The following is a 16,683-nucleotide window of genomic DNA, read 5'->3' as shown; positions in this document are numbered from 1 at the left end:
GAGGTAGCCCCGCACAAGACTGGCCCTTTAGTAATGAACTTTTGGCTAAGATTCTGGGAGGGGCTATACAATTCAATACCCTCTCTGCTGAGCCACCAGGCTCCAATCGATAGCTTCATACCCATGGGCACACCGATAAGCCAGGGTTAAATTAAATAGGTCATAAAACAAAGCAAAGAGACATGAATGAGAGAAAAAGAGATATTGGGGGGAGAGGGGTAGCAAGGTGGGGGAGGGGTCATAGTGGTCAGTATATATTGTGTGCATGTGTGGAATTGTCTAAGAACAAAGTTAACTAACTATAATACTTTCAAAATACTGAGCAATGCTGGGCGTGGTGGCACACGCCCTCCTAGGGAGGCAGAGGCAGGCAGATCTCTGAGTTCCAGGCCAGCCTGGTCTACAAAGAGAGTCCAAAACAGCCAAAGCAGCACAGAGAAATCCTGTCTGGGAAAAACAAAACCAACTAACCAACCAACCAAATAAGCCCACAGAATAATCCTTAGTAACAGAGAAATGCTGAAAGTATCAAAATACTGACCTGAAATTGCATTACAGAAGCACAGTAACTGAACAGCCTAATATTGACACAAAAGCAGATGCTTAGAATAATAGAACAAGCTGGGTGTGGTGGCACACACCTATAATCCCAGCATTCAGGTGGCAGAGGCAGGGGGATCTCTATAAATTCCAGGCCAGCCTAGTCTACAAAGTGAGTCCAGGACAGCCAAGGCTACATAGAGAAACGCTGTCCTGAAAAAAATAAAACAAATAAACAAGACTAATAGAACATATGCCCATACACCTACCGTCACCTAATTTTTGACAAAAGTGTCAAAAATATACATTGAACACAGGTTTTTAAACTACTAATGGGGCAAAACTAGATTCCCTCCCCATCTGTCAAAGAATAAAACTACAGCCGTGTCCCCCAGCCTGTATACAAATCAATTGAAAACAGATCAAAGACCATAATACAATCAGAACTCCCTAGGGGAAACACAGGTAAAGCACTCCAAGACACAGGCACAGGTGAGGACTTTCCGAAGAGAACTCCCAAGACATGAAGAAAAATTCCAAGAACTGAAAGATGGGATTGCATGAAATCAAAAGGCCTCTGCACAGCAAAGGAAACCAACATCAAATTGCAGATCCACAATGGAATCAAATAGAAGACCCAGAGATGAATCCACACACATTTGGTCACTTGATTTTTGACAAAGAAGCCAAATCTATTCAATGGAAAAACTTTAGCACCTTCAACAAATGGTGCTGGTCTAACTGGATGTCTACATGTAGAAAAATGCAATTAGACCCTTATTTGTCACCATGCACAAAACTCAATGCCAAGTGGATTAAAGACCTCAACATAAAACCAAAGACATTAAATCGGTTAGAGGAAAAAGTGGGGAAGAGCCTGGAACACATTGGCATAGGAAACAACTTCCTGAACAGAACACCAACAGCCCAGGCCCTAAGGTCAACAATTAACAAATGGGACCTCATGAGGCTGAGAAGCTTCTGTAAGGCAGGAGACACTGTCAAGAGAACAAAGCGACAGCCTACAGACAGATTGGGAAAAGATCTTCACCAACCCTACATCTGACAAAGGTGTAATATCCAAAATATATAAAGAACTCAAGAAATTAAACACTACCAAACCAAATAACCCAATTAAGAAATGGGGCTCAGAACTAAACAGAGAATTCTCAACAGAGGAATATCAAATGGCCGAGAAACACTTAAAGAAAGACTCAACATTCTTAATCATCAGAGAAATACAAATCAAAATGACACTGAGATTCCATCTCACACCCATCAGAATGGCTAAAACCAAAAATTCAAGTGACACCACATGCTGGTGAGGATGTAGAGAAAGGGGAACACTCCTTCATTGCTGGTGGGAGTGCAAACTTGTACAACCACTTTGGAAATCAATCTGGCGCTATCTCAGAAAACTGGGAGTAGGGCTTCCTCAAGACCCAGCTATTTCACCTCTTGGAATATACCCAGAAAATACTCCACCACACAACAGGGGCATATGCTCAACCATGTTCATAGCAGCCTTATTCATAATAGCCAGAATATGGAAACAGCCTAAGTGTCCCTCAGTAGAAGAATGGATAAAGAAACTCTGGTACATATACACTATGGAATACTACTCAGTTATTAAAAACATGGATTTCCCGAAATTTGTGGACAAATGGATTGCACTAGAAATGGTCATAATGAGTGATTTCACCCGGAAGCAGAAAAAGTCAAATGGTATATACTCACTTATATCTAGACACTAGCCCAAGGGGCATGTCCCATGAAAGTCTTCACTTACCAGAAAAGTGGGTCAGAAGGGAGGAAATCCTATTGGGACTGTAGGTGAGAGAAGCATGGGAGAATGGGGAAATACAAGGATCCAGAGGGTCCTAGAAACCTACAAGAAGAACATTATGATGGGCGGATCTGGGCCCAGGGGTCCTGCTCAAACTATGGCACCAGCCAAGGACAATACATGCAGTAAACTTCGGATCCCTACCCAGATCTAGCCGATGGACAGGACATTCTGCACCACTGAGTGGAGAGTGGGGACTGACTTTCACATGAACTCTGGTGCCCCAATTTTGACTGAGTCTCCTTGATAGGGAGGCCTGGTGGCACTCAGAGGAAGGATAGCAGGCTACCAAGAAGAGACTTGATACCCTATGGGGTCCCCCTCAGTCACAGTCATAGGGGAGGGGAGTAAAGGGAAAGCAGGAAGGAGGGAGGAATGGGAGGATACAGGAATGGGCTAACAATTGAGATGTAATATGAATGAATTAATAAAATATTTTTTAAAAGTGCAGATCCAGCCTATAGAGTGGGGAAAACTGCCCCAGTAAATGCTTTCTTTCGTGTCTCTTCACCTCCACAGAACACGAGTAAGACAAGCATATTCAAGAAAATGAATTACACTAAGAATTATGTTAAATGAAATTAGTCCAACTCAGAAAGGAAAATTCCATGTTTTTTTCTCTCATGTGTGGAACCTAAATGTAAATGTAAATGTGTGTGTATATTCATGTGTTTATACTGTGGCTTATATAGGCCATGAAACCGGAAGGGGGACTATCAGGAAAGGGGACGAGACCTAAAGGGACAGGGAAAGAGAGAACGATGGTATACATAGACAGTATGGGGAAAAAAAAAAAAAAAAAAAAAGCAGAGACAATAAATGGAAGAAGGAACCAGAGGGTGGCTAAGGGGACCCAGGGTCCCTGGGAAAGGAGTACTAATTAGAACAGAGTGTGACATATATGGATGGAAATGCCATGACAGAACTTACTACTTTGCATGATCCCTTTAAAAAACAAGAAACACTGAATTGTTATTTTCATAGAGGGAGCGATGTTCCACGGTCTTATTTACTCCCCACCCCTAGTTAGCATGCATTAGTCATTAAAATGAGGCTCTGCCATTCTCCCAGGGATATTCATAGTTACTTTCCATTTAGATTTATTCAGATTAATTCTCTATTCCATCCCTGTCAGCACAGGAGCTTCCAGGTATACAGTATAAAATGTTAAGAAAAAATAAATAGGTAAACAAAGGTCTAGAGCGATCACATCACTCCCTCTGAGAATTAGAGTTCTCTGTGGCTACTGCATACCCTCCCAACAGCTGCCGTCCAGTAACATGACTGCGACTGTTGCCCACATCTGTGGCCTGCACTTGTCATAGAAACAGAATGGTCTTGCTGACTCAGTACTCTTGCACACCCCCGTGCCTTCCTACACCCAGAAGCCTGGAATCAGGGTGACACCCTCAAATCCCATCTTTAATAACACACAAGTGAGAAGCAACCCCACAAAACTTCAACGAACCAGTGCCTGTCAAAGCCAACTTCCCAAAGTGGCTTCCACTCTCTTTCCTTGCTCAACAGCCAAGCGTGGATGTGTTCAGCACTTGTCCTGCCTGTTATTTCATTTATTACTTATGCAACTCCACAAGGTAGACACAGTCGGTTTGCTCATCGTGTGACTGAGGGTGTCTCTGCACTGAGGCTTCTTCCCAAGACAGCAAGGATGAAGGCGGTGCTGTGGATCCATCCTGGTGCTTCTCAGCCCCATTCTAGAGCATCCTGCCCTAGGGGGAAGCTCTCAGACCTTAGCTCCACTCTCCTCAACCTTGCCTATGACGCAAATACACAGTGAGTGTAAAATTCTAGCCTGTGCCTACCTGTGCCCCATCCTTCCTCCTATCCTTTTTCACCAGTTTAGCCCAGTTACAATTCTGAGTCGTCCAGAATAGCCCTTTGTCCTTACCGCCTCACAGGAGTCTACCTTTGGAGGGTTGCTAGAGACCCATGTACTCCATACTTTAAGGAGTTTTGAACAGTATCAGTGTTCTTGTTCTTTATTAGGATCAGGGAAAGTGGCATATAACTTGAAGTCAAGAGGAGGTCGGTGCATACATTGTGTCCAATAAATGAGGGCAGAATATACGATAATTTCTATGGCAATACAGCAAGTGAAACTAATACAGCAACTGCCGTGAAGTCGCACTCTAAGAAACAATCTCAAGGTGTTTCCAGTAAAACTGAAGGCGCCACTTGACTCTCCAGGGGCTCCTGCAGTCTAGCAATTAATCCTCAAGGCAACGGTTTGTAGTAAGGACACTTTGTGCATTTGGACCTTGCAGGTCAGTGTATGCACTTGTGTGCACAGGAAGGGACTAATGCCTGGTCAGTGATCACACAATACCGGAACATACTGAGGTGTTTAAGTCTGCTGGAATCGAAGTTACAATTGGAACAATCTCATGAGATGGGAAGTGAAAATAAAATGTACTCAGTTGTCATCCCTTCTGGTTTTGAGTATGTGTTCTAACCCAAATGCATGCTAAACACTATTTTGAGTATCATGATGTAGAGGAATTTTAATTCAGAACATGGCTGCTCTAGCCAGAGCTCACATCCAAAGTCCTTCTAGGTCTGTGTGATCCAGCTGGAATACAGGCACGTCTTTAACCCAGGAGACAGAGGCAAGCAGATCTCTGAGTTCAAGGCCAGCTTGGTATAGAGCAAGTTTCAGGTAGAGAAAAGCTTAGGTCCAGGCGTGCTGGTACACGCCTTTAATCCCAGCACTCAGGAGACAGGGGCATGTGGATCTCAGTGCTGTTCAGGCAGTTCGGTTGAGTCAGTGAGTTGAGAGGCAGTGCAGTGGAGTCGAGTTTGTGGCAGCTCAGTTTGTGGAATTCAGAGGCAATTTTACTGAGTCAGTTTTACAGACAAATTCAAAAGAGAACAAGCTAGACACAGGTAAAGACAGAATGAGCCAGGGAATGAAAAGGAGCCAAGCCAGAAGATTAGACTAGATTGCTAGAGTTAGTTTGAGGCCAAGCAGAGCAATTCAGACAGATGCCGTGAGAGAAGCCAGTTTGAATCAGTCAGCTAGGAGAAGAGTTTGGGTGAGAACAGCTGAGTTGAACCAGCCAGCAAGAGTTCGGAAAGAACTAGAAAGGGTGAGCTAATTCAGCAGTAAGTCTCAGAGGCTAAAAACATTCTAGACCTAGATTAGACTGTATGGGGGCTAGGACCTTCCAGGACTAGACCTAGGTTAGCAGAGACAGTAAGTGTCAGAGACCACAATTAAACCAGGCAAATAAAGATACTTTTACCCTTTACCCCTACTTTCCCATAAGACTCCTTACACTTCTCCCAATGTTTGGCTGTGAGTCTCAGCATCTGTTTTGAACTGCTGCTTGGTGGAACCTCTCAAAGGACAACTCTGCTAGGCTCCTGACTGCAAGAATAACAGACTATCATTAATAATGTCAGGAGTTGGCTCTCTTCCATGAGGGTGGGTCTCAGGTTGGGCCAGGCATTGGTTGGACATTCCCTCAATCTCTGCTCTATCTTTATCCCTGCACATCTTGTAGTATAGGAATAAATTTGGGGTCGAAGTTTTTGTTTGCACTCAGTCCTAATGTGACCTCATGAGCTGGGGTGGGTGGGTAGAGGAGGATCCCCTTTTCTGAGGAATAGGGGAGGGGGAAGAGAGAGGGAAGTTGGGATTGGGAGGAGAGGAGGCAGGGGGCTACAACAGGGATGTACAGTGAATAAATTAAAAAAATTTTTTTTTTTTTTTTGGTTTTTCAAGACAGGGTTTCTGTGTAGCCTTGGCTGTCCTGGACTCTCCTTGTAGACCAGGCTGGCCTCGAACTCACAGTGATTCTCCTGCCTCTGCCTCCCGAGCGCTGGGATTAAAGGTGTGCGCCACCACCGCCGACTAAATTAATTTTAAAAAGATGTATTTACACCATGAAGAATGATGCCATGGTCCTCCTAGCTAGCTAGCTAGCACGCTCTCTCTCTCTCTCTCTCTCTCTCTCTCTGTGTGTGTGTGTGTGTACGTGAAGCATATGAGAAAATTTCAATATCAGAAAGAAAGTGACATTTATCTACATTTAAAGAGAGAGAATAGGTAAAACTTGATCTCTTATTTATTATCCAGAATTCTTCGACATTTTTTCAGAGCTATAAAGATACACGGTGATCTAGGTCAGAATCTGAAACATTTCTGCTTTTTTTTTTTTTTTTTTTTTTTTTTAAGGGTAGCTCATGGGAGAGAGAATGGGAACAACAGGCCAGCACAAGGCAGGTGTGAACTAATTGGTAGCAGGTGTTGCACATTAGAGGCACCATGTAGCCTTTCTGCTCACCACAGGGCCTGGCATCCAGCCACTGGCAAGCTTCGAATACCTAGATAGTGCCTTGCACAGACCACAAGTTCCCTGGCCCTGTACTTCTATAGCATACACTGAACCTCTGTGGGACAGTGGCTTCTCACCAGATTGAGCTCCCTACAGAACTCATTATCAAAAACTCCACCTAGAAGACTTAACAGATACCTACTGGCTTTAACAGCATGGCAGACGATTTCCAGGTTAGTCTTAGAGAGACTACCTTAAACATCACTGAGGAAAAGAAAATGTAACCCCAATGATGACATTGTTCAATGGGCTTTCTAGGTGTGTGGTGAGAACAGGGGACAAGTCACCTGAACATCACCTTGTGGCACAGACGGGGACTCTGGCAGCAGATAGACTCTTCATAATGAGAAGGACAGTGACTAACACCCATCAGGGAGAGCTGAGAGAGCAGAGGGCCAGAGCAGAGTTGTAGGTCACTCATTTCAGAAGCTGATCTATTCTTTTGAAATAGAAGCCTAATTCTATTAATCCGCGATCTATCCAAAATGCCAGACAGTACAAAAAAAAAAAAAAAGAAAGAAACAAATACACAAATAAAACGAAAGCACCCATTTGGGAACTGTTTCTGATCCTGTTAACCCTGAGTTGACATAATCACCTGGCTCTGCTCCAATCCACTCACTCTCTGATGCCCAGCTGAAGCTTCATGGTTCAAAGGATCAGAGTTTAAATCCGCAGGTGTCCTCTCATTTCTGGTACATTTTCTGTAGCTTACACAGAAAGAGAGAGGTAAGTAAGGCGTGCCTCATCCTGTGTCCATGAGAGGGCAAGTGTTCTTGCAGTATCCTCTTGTAAGAAAAACAAAAACCAAAAATTTCTGTTCTTTATAGGATGAAGTAAGAGGAAATAAAGTAAGACAACAGAAGGGCAAATGAAATTACCTTAAGGAAAAAGAATTACTGATAAGAATGCAAATAAATTGAACAAGGTTACTAAGCAACACAAATACCATGCATATGTGGAATTTTTATGAAAGCACACATCTCTAACTACAAATAGTCAGAGTGCTCACAATAATCTTTCTAGAATGACTTCTAAAGAAACTAAGGGAGCTCTCTGATCAAAAGTTACTTTTGTAGGTCAGGAAAAACATTCATTTTTGATGCAGAAAGTGCAGCCTGTCTAACTTGTGTTTGAGTACCCATGAAGTTACAAGAACCTTAATAACAAACATCCACAGCTGAAACTACTGCCCTGTCTCAGGGTCCCAGGAACCAGGTGTTAAAAGCACCTCTGTGAAAGACGAAGATTGGCGAAGGGGTGTGAATGTGGTGGGATCTTGTCAGCAGGTTGTGGGACTTGACTGAGGGGTGCCTCTTTTCCTGTCTACCAGAGGACACACATCCCTCAAGGAGCATGTTCTCCCATGCTAAGAGAACAAGTTTTACCTTCTTATGTTTTTATTTTCGAGTTGTACCCTATAGGTGCAGGAACTGTTAAAGGCAGAAGATTGTGTCAGAGGCCCTGGAACAGAAGTTACAGGTGGTAAGTTGCTGGAAACCAAACCCAGGTCCTCTGCAAGAGTAGCAAGGGCTCTTTACCACTGAGCCCCCTCTCCAGGCCCAGAAGTTATGTTTTGTTTTTGGTTTTTTTTTTTTTTTTTTTAGAATATATAGGTTTTAACTTTTTAAGGCCAGCATCTTACAGACTTATACGATGGTGCTACTTTAACTCAGTCCCCTGAGCATCATCATTACTGGGTGGTGGGATAGGGATGACAAATCTGGGGCCCCGCCTGGGTGCCTCTTGTACAATCACGACTTGGGAAGCATGCTAAATGACTAAAAACACTCATTACTTCTAGAATTAGCGCCTTCTCTTCCCAGAAGCTAGAAGTTAGGCTAAGTCGAGGATAATCTGAACATTAAAATGAATGACATTAATGCATAATAATGCACTAAAAATAACTCAAGTCAATACTTAAAAAAGCAATCAAGCAAATAAGATGAGAAAAAGGAGGTTCTTTATGATAACTTCTCTAAGGAGTGAAAGGTCATAAAAATCACCATTTTGTATCAATGCCATTGCTTCAGGCAGTAATTTCTAGGGGTCATAAACAAACAGGTAAAAGATGTTGGGGAACAGCGTATTTAGGTAGTTTTACAATATCTGTCCACACAAATGCTACAGTTCTATGTAACTAAGTTTTGTATTGTAAACTTGTGAGTTACAAAGTCCTCACCACTGCTATGTGCTGGTTGAGGAAACTGGACGAACATTTCCTAAAGCCAAGGCTCAAAGTTGACAACACCAGTAAGGGTACCCTTCGACATCACACATCTGCTAAGCTGATGTGTTTACTGTGTAATGTTTCTCTAAAAGAGTCTATCTTTAATAACAGAAATATAAAACAGGCCCTGGCAAGGGCCATTTAATGAAATATTAATGTCAATGAAAACCAAATACACATTATAAAGATTAAAGAAGTGTGCCAACTAAGTGTCATGTGCGATTCCGGGTGGGCTCACTGGATCTCCTTCTTGAGTGATAACACTGAAGAGTTTAGAAGAACCACATTTGTAACATGAGCAACTGTGAGAATTATACCGAGATAAACAGCATAGAGAGGCAGAGTGAGTGTGATGGTGTGGGGACAAACAGTGGATTACTTGGGAAACTTGGACTTTCTTTGCAATACTCTTGTGACTCTACCACGGGCTGGTAATGTCAAAATAAAACTTGGAAGAGAAGTGAAAGATTAAATACCAAAAGGGCAACAAATGTCCTCATCCATACAGGCTTCTAGCAGAGGAATCTGACTACTAACTGAATCACCTTCTGCACGGAAGTGATCTTGTGGCTGAATACAAGTAACGGCCAGAAGGATCCCTCATGTAAAGACTTTTGTAAGGGAAAAGCTCTTTCCAGCCAAATGCGCTTCTTAGAAAATGTACCTGCTCTCAGAGGACAGCTATGCTAGGGTCCCATTTGCAAACATAGAAGAGTATCATTAATACTGTCAGGGGTTGGCTCTCTCCCATGGGGTGGGTCTCAGGTTGGGCCTGGGATTGGTTGGACATTCTCTCAATCTCTGCTCTATCTTTATCCCTGCACATCTTGGAGGCAGGGTAAATTTTGGGTGAACTTTTTTGTAGGTGGATGGGTGTTCCTCTCCCTCTATTAGCCCCTTACACAGACGTAGCCAATGGGCAGCTGGGTCTTCATGTGGGTCCCCTAGTAAGGGGAGCAGGGACTGTCTCTTACATGGACTCTGTTGCCTGCTTTTCGATCACTTCCTCCTGGTGGGGCTGCTTTGCCTGGCCACAGAAGATGATGTGCTTAGTCCGGATGTGACTTGATGTGCAGGGGTGGGTTGGAGGGCTCCCTTTTTCAGGGGAATAGGAGGGGGGATGGGGGAAGAGGGAGGGGGGGTAGGTTGGGGGGAGAGGAGGAAGGGGGCTATGATTGGGATGTAAAAGTGAATTAAAAAATAAATTGGAAAAAAAAAAAGGAAAAAGAAAATGCCCCTCCTAATTTCATGTTCAGCATGCTAAGTGAGCCACATCTTCAGCACAAGACACACAGCAGAGATCCAGGCTCCTTGATCTCTGTGGGAATATACAGTTGGTGGGAGAAAACAGAAAATAAGGAATATAAGTCAGGTAGCAACAGCTGCTGGGAAGGAAAGGAAAGCTGAAGGGAACTTCGGGGAAGTGGTATTTTTTAAAAGGGAGGTTTGTGCTCGCTCACTTCAGCAGTGCACAAACTAAAACTGGAACAACACAGAGACGATCACATGCCTCCTGTGCAAGGATGACACACAAATTCTCCAAGTGTGCTGTATTCTTTTTAAGGGGGAGGGGTTAGAGGACTCTAGTGAGTGAGTTAAGGTACTCAGCCGAGCAGAGCAGGTAGGTAGTGGGGGGGGGGCAGTAAAACAGCAAAGCTGGGACAAAGGACTGAAGCCGGCATCTTCTGGATGATGACTCAGTGGATAAGGTCACACAGCCACTTCTAGGTCACTGCTGAGGCACCGTCATATATTCTGACACCTATACTGCTGCCTCCCCCCTCCCCCTCCCCATCTGCTCAGCATTCCACTTGTTCTGGACGGCTGGCACAGTAGTGCCCTAAGAAAGGGCCCAGGGTCCTTTGCTCCCCTCAGTGTCTACAAGGCTTTCCTTCCCCACCTACCAGTCACCTCAGGAGACACTTTCTTCATACCTTCTCACTCCTTTTCTCTGATACTTTTTAAACCTTCAACCCCAAAAGTTTCTCTTCGGAAGTTCTGTTTGTTCAGAAAGTGTCTACTCAGGGCTGGTGTTGTGTTTACAACCTCCAGGGTTTCTTTTCACAGAGGCAACCTTCCTCCTAGGATGCTACAGATGCACCCACTTCTCCATCCTCCTTCCATTCCACTTGCGCTTCTTCTTCTAGATCTGAATTCAGCTCTGCAGGCAGAGACAGTACAGTGTCCTGTTCGCTCTTTGTAGTGATGACCATGGAGCAAGGTACCTGGCAATTCTTTGATTATCAGCGGGGGCCGTTTTATACAACAGGTATTAAAAGGCCAACTTCTTATTAATCTGATAGGAGTTGCCAAGTGTCGGCACAGCATGTCTCCCAGTGGCTGTTAACTGTAAACACCCTACTAGGGACTCAGGTACAATCTAGTTTCCTTGGAACTTGTTCATGATGTGGGCAGCCATACATCAGACGGGCGTGCGGGCTGTCAGGTAAAGCTTACCAATAGTGACTTACAACATTATTTCTATAGGAAGAATAAATTTTGAGCTTGGTTGAGATAACTAAATTGACAAACCTTGGTATATTGCAATACTAGCATCTGTGACTGTGGGTATTTATTTTGCTCATGGGTTATTTGTGACAGATTTAGAGGGCCATGGCTGATGCGGGGGAAGGGTGGCATATAGTGGCTTTATATTTGCTGGACTAAACATATAGTTAGAAAAATCATCCGCATTACCCTTGCACAATATTTGAGCTCAGGACTGGATGGTGTGGAGAACCTGAGAGGGCTATGAGCAGCTCAGTGATTCTAGTGAGGGCAGAAAGGGTATTGACGGTACACAAACAATAGCTTTTGTGTCTCTCATCTCACTGGGCAGTAAGGGCTCCAATCAATGTGCACAGACAAAACCCAGTCTACTCACAGCTATTGTGTAGGCCAACAGTTACAAATTTACCAGGTAGCTCACAGATTTCTTGACTTACATGTAGTTTTTCATGTTCAGAATTTCAGAATGTTAGAAGTCACCATTTCTAACATCTAATGGAAAAGTTCAAACCTGAAGCTCAAGGAAAACTTTCGAGCCTGTATCCAGATTAACAGTACACACCACATGCCCGGAACTTGCTGGCCTGTATACTACTGGTTCCAGGGGGAAACTGAGGCAAGGAATTTGAGAGGCGGGAAGGGAAGGAGGGAGAGGGCATGGCAGCATCAATCAATAGTGGGGGAATTCAGTTTTGCATTACTAATTCTTATGCTCTTTTAACACTTTTAGCACTTTCTATGTTGCCTAGTTTGTCACCCAGAGAACCCAAACGCATCCAGGGAAATGGCTCCATCACTTACCTCACATCCAATTGCTCTATGTTTTGGTAGTTTTTAAACAGGATAATGCTTTTTTTTTTTTTTTTTTTTTTTTAAGTGCTGTAATGAATAGAAGTGCTTGCTACAGGTGGCCAATGAGAAACTTATATTTTGTCTTTAGAATGCTAAAAGTGTGGCAAAGCTGAGCCAATGAGGCTCAGCATTTGCAGCATCCAAAATTACCCATTACCAAGTTCTAAAGTCATTCCTTGTTTTGTAAGTGGTGAATTAGTCAGCTGCCCCAGGACTCTTTAGAGGACCACGTACCATCTACCCTGAACTGTGTGAGGTGCCTGGAGCACAGTGGTGAACATTGTATAAACAGACCCATGCTTTCAAGGGACTTACGTTCAAGAAGGAGTAAGTATTAGTTAAATCAATACCTGCTAAGTAAATATAAGGCAAGAAAATCTAAATTCCTTACTGGAACACAAACTCCCATTTTTCTTGTTTTAAAAGGAGGCTGCTGCTGTTGCGTATGCATGCAGGTGTGCTGACCATGATGTGCGTTGGAAATTAAAAGAAAGCTTACAGAGGCTGATTCTCCTTTCCATCATGGCTCCTGGGGGCCAGGTTTGGGCTGGAGGGCCCATGTAGCAAGTGCCTTTACCTGCAGAGCTATCCTGCCAGCTTGCAGTAAAAACTTCCAACAAAAGTTGAGACTTTTTTTTCCTTTTTTTTTTTTTTTTTTTTTTTAATGAAAGGCTTAACCTGAACAGTCTGAGCTACGTTAAAGTGGTTAATTTCAATATGTTCTTCAGTGCTGGAACCGATCTGTGGTAATCTTAACAGTTCATCCCTTCCCCACTGCAAGCCTTGTTGGAATATAACAGAGGAAGGCGTGGCCAGTAGCTCTCAATCTTTCTAATGCTCGTGACCCTTTAATTCAGTTTCATGTTGAAGTGACTCCCAACCATAAAAACTATTTCGTTGCTACTTCGTAACTGTGACTTCACCCCTGTTATGAATCATAACATAAACATCTGACACACAGGATATCTGATATGTGATTCCAAACATTTGCAGCCCACAGGTTGAGAACCGCTGCGCTACAGACAGAGATATAAGCCAGTCAGATCCAATGGAGGTGAACATCTCCCCTGCCCCTTCCCTGAAAAGCTGTAAAAGTATTTCTCTTCTTGTCTTTCTCGCCTGTTTGTTTTCTTTCTTGTTTTTTTTTTTTTTTTTTTTTACCACATATTTGGCTTCTAGTTGGCCACATGAGAAAACCTGCTGCTTGCTCCGCTTCGCTTCTAGTCATTTCTACCGACACATTTCCTTACTGCTTTCCTTCCTGTGGCAAAATCCCCACCCCCACCCCCACCGCGTGAGAACATGAAGTGTGTCTACCTTCTCAACAAAGTGTGATCCTTCAGTACAAACACGTTCACATTCGGAGCCACCGTTCCACAGTGAGCACCGTGTTATGTATACAGCCATGGTTAATCTCGCCATCCACCTACCTTGCACCGACATGGAGCACCTCACTATTAGAGTTCAGTTAACAACTGCTATTAGCTAAAGCCAGTTAAGAAACAATGCAAAAAAAAAAAAAAAAAATCTTCTCAATGGCTTTTAGGAGTGAAAAAATATAAACTCCGGACTCTGTGTTACACATTATATCAAGACTCTTACTTAACAAGAAAGACAGACGACACACAAGGGCCACTCCCTGTGTGCCAGGCAGGTGCTAACAAGGGTTTAACAGTTTAATTTTCACAGAAATCATACGCGCTAATTTGTATTTTAGCCCACTTTTTCAGATGAATAAACTCAACCACAGAATTAAGTTAACTATCCCAAGGTCACAGTGTTGGTGGGACTGAGATTCACATTATTAATGGCTTCAGAGTTCACAGGCTTAAGAACTATGCTATGTCAAAGAAGATGACCAAAACTTGTATCAAACAAAGTCCTCACGAGCACCACCACTACCATCACACTTACATAGCATTCTTACATAAATGATTGTTTTGAACATGTGAGGATTTTAAAACTAATTTCTTGCCATGACCCTGCTGAGTAAGTGTGACTGTGATTCAGTTTGCGGAAGAAATTGAGACAGAGGTCAAATACCTGTTCAGGGTCACAGTACAAGGAGATAGGCCTAGGGTTGCAGTCTGGACAGCCTGGTCCCCAGGTCCAGAAGCCCCAATGCCAGGTCACTGGCCACAGTAATCTCGAGAGCGTGGGGCGGCCAGGAGTGTGTACTCATCAGAACCTCCGAAGCTGGAAAGCATCCATCCAAACAGGGAATTGTGTCTAGCCCAAAATCCTCAAGAACAGGTTACAAAGTTCTCACTCAGCCTTGTAAAGGCAAAAAAGTAACACACTTAAGCAAAGTTTCATCAAGGAAATGGATTTTTTTTCTTTTCTTTTCTGGAAAACGTAACCAATTCAGAACAAATGAGGTGTTGCAGTGGCTTCTTTAAAATCCTTCTATAGAAACTGGTTTTGTTCTTGCAGCACTGGGGTTTCTCAAAATTCCCTTGGGGGCTGTGGGTAATTGGAGGAGGAAGAAAAAAACAAATGGCAGGACCTTGTTCCCCGACTCCACTGTCAAATAAGCAGCTCCGTTAATATATTTTACATACGGGGCTTCCCCTTACCGTTCTGCTTTGAGATTTTGCTCTAACCGGGCAGCCTTCTCAGCTGTAACTCCTTTCCTGCCACTTCCCTGGCATTATCCTTTCTCCTTTTGCTTCTTCCATGTCATGTCTACCCAAGCTCTGGCTATTCTCTCACCTGATCCTCCCTTTCCACTCCCTCCTGTCAATCACGACGAGCATCGTGGCAAGCTCTAGTTAAATATTTATGTATCAGTTACATCATGAAGCAAACACCCCCGTGAATTGCGTTCTGATGTATTGATGCCAGTTTCAGGGGAAACTAAGGCTTAATTTGCCTATTGTCCACTGAATGATCCTTAGGTAGGTGATAAAGACAGAGTGAAAAATCTTGCCCCCAACTCCTTACCAGCACATTATCCCACCCTTCACCCACCTTAATATTGTTCATTCCCATTGGGATTTTGATCAAGACTCAGTCTGTTAATAATGGAAGACAGACAGGAAGCACCTTTTTTTCTGGAACAGCTTTTCTAGCAAGACCTGCACATCACTGAGCACTGTAGTGCCTGGACACAGTACAGCAGGAGCTGCTCACAATGCTGTGACTCTTCGTCATGTCTCCTCTTGTTGCCTGGACACCAGTGAGTGCTGTACTGTCTGGCCACAGCTGCTCACAATGCTGTAACTGTTGGTCATGTGTCCTCCTGTTGCCTGGACACCAGTGAGTGCTGTAGTGCCTATCAGCACAATAGCATCTGCACACAATCCTGTGACTGTTGGTCAGGTTTTCCTGAGCTCTGAGAAAGAGACCGCATTCCCTGCTCGGGGCACAGAGCAGGAAGATGTTTAGTAATCATCGTCAAGAGTCTTGGCAGGTAGTCAGGGTCTCTGTATTCTCGTTTTGAGAAATCCTCTGAAACAGTTGCTGTCACTGCCTCCTCCTCAAGGGCTCATATGAAAGTAGCTTTCTGGCCCCAGGAAGCTAGGCTACCCCGAGAAGTTAACCCTGGACAAAGACTGTGCCAGCAGCACTCCTGGTAAATACAACACTACAGCTCTACTGTCAGGGCTCCACAGCAGACAGTGAAAACACAGGGAGTTAATGACCTCAGGACACAGTCTGAATCAGCGACATGTGGGCAGTCAGTTGATCAGCAATGTCTTTATTTCCTTTCCAAGTGATTGGGGTAGCTTTTGGAGAGTGGAGATTGGTCTCTAGAGTTGTCCGAAGGGTCTGGGTTCCCATGGCCCACAACAGAGTTTCCTTCTGGAATACACCCTCCCTGAATGACTTTTCTCTCCTGATCCCAGCCGTTGTGATAGGAGCGGGTCTGAGCTGTGGAAATGGACCCATGTCTCCATTTGCCAGACAGGAGGGCTCCATAGACATCTCTAAGGCTTCATCAATGACATCTACAAAATTTCCGTAGTGAACTGAAACTGACCATAAAGTTTATTTATTTTTTTCTAAAAAAAAAAAAAAAAAAAAAACCACCTTTTTGCTTTTATTTTGTATATGTGAGTGCTTTGCCTGCATGTATGTGTTACATATTTTCCTTGTGCCCAAAGAAGCTAGAATAAAGTATAAGAGCCCCTGGAACTGGAGTTAAGAGTTACTGTGAGCAACCAAGTGGAATCTGGAAACCAAACCTGGGTTCTATGGAAGGGCAGCAAGAGCTCTTAACCACAGAGCCATCTCTCCAGCATCAAAGATCACTGATTCCTAATGAAACCCTGCATCTTATCCTAGAGATGAGGCCAAGTTTCACCTACAGTAATGTGGAAGGTGTCAGAGGCACAGTTGAGGCCTGA

General features: G+C 43.7%; 1 protein-coding gene and 1 non-coding gene across 2 annotated transcripts in view; one reads left to right on the top strand and one right to left on the bottom strand.

Moving 5' to 3' along the window:
- Positions 1 to 16,683, bottom strand: part of Pcgf5 (polycomb group ring finger 5) — a 108,328-nt gene that overhangs the window by 64,348 nt on the left and 27,297 nt on the right. The gene's annotated exons all lie outside the window — the stretch shown is intronic.
- On the top strand, positions 10,431 to 10,532 carry LOC127190174 (U6 spliceosomal RNA). Its single transcript, XR_007830690.1, has one exon. It is a non-coding gene; the product is annotated as a U6 spliceosomal RNA (small nuclear RNA).

This window comes from Acomys russatus, chromosome 5 (assembly GCF_903995435.1).
Source record: "Acomys russatus chromosome 5, mAcoRus1.1, whole genome shotgun sequence".
In the NCBI taxonomy this organism is placed as follows: Eukaryota; Metazoa; Chordata; class Mammalia; order Rodentia; family Muridae; genus Acomys; species Acomys russatus.
This window is presented reverse-complemented; position numbering and strand designations above follow the sequence as displayed.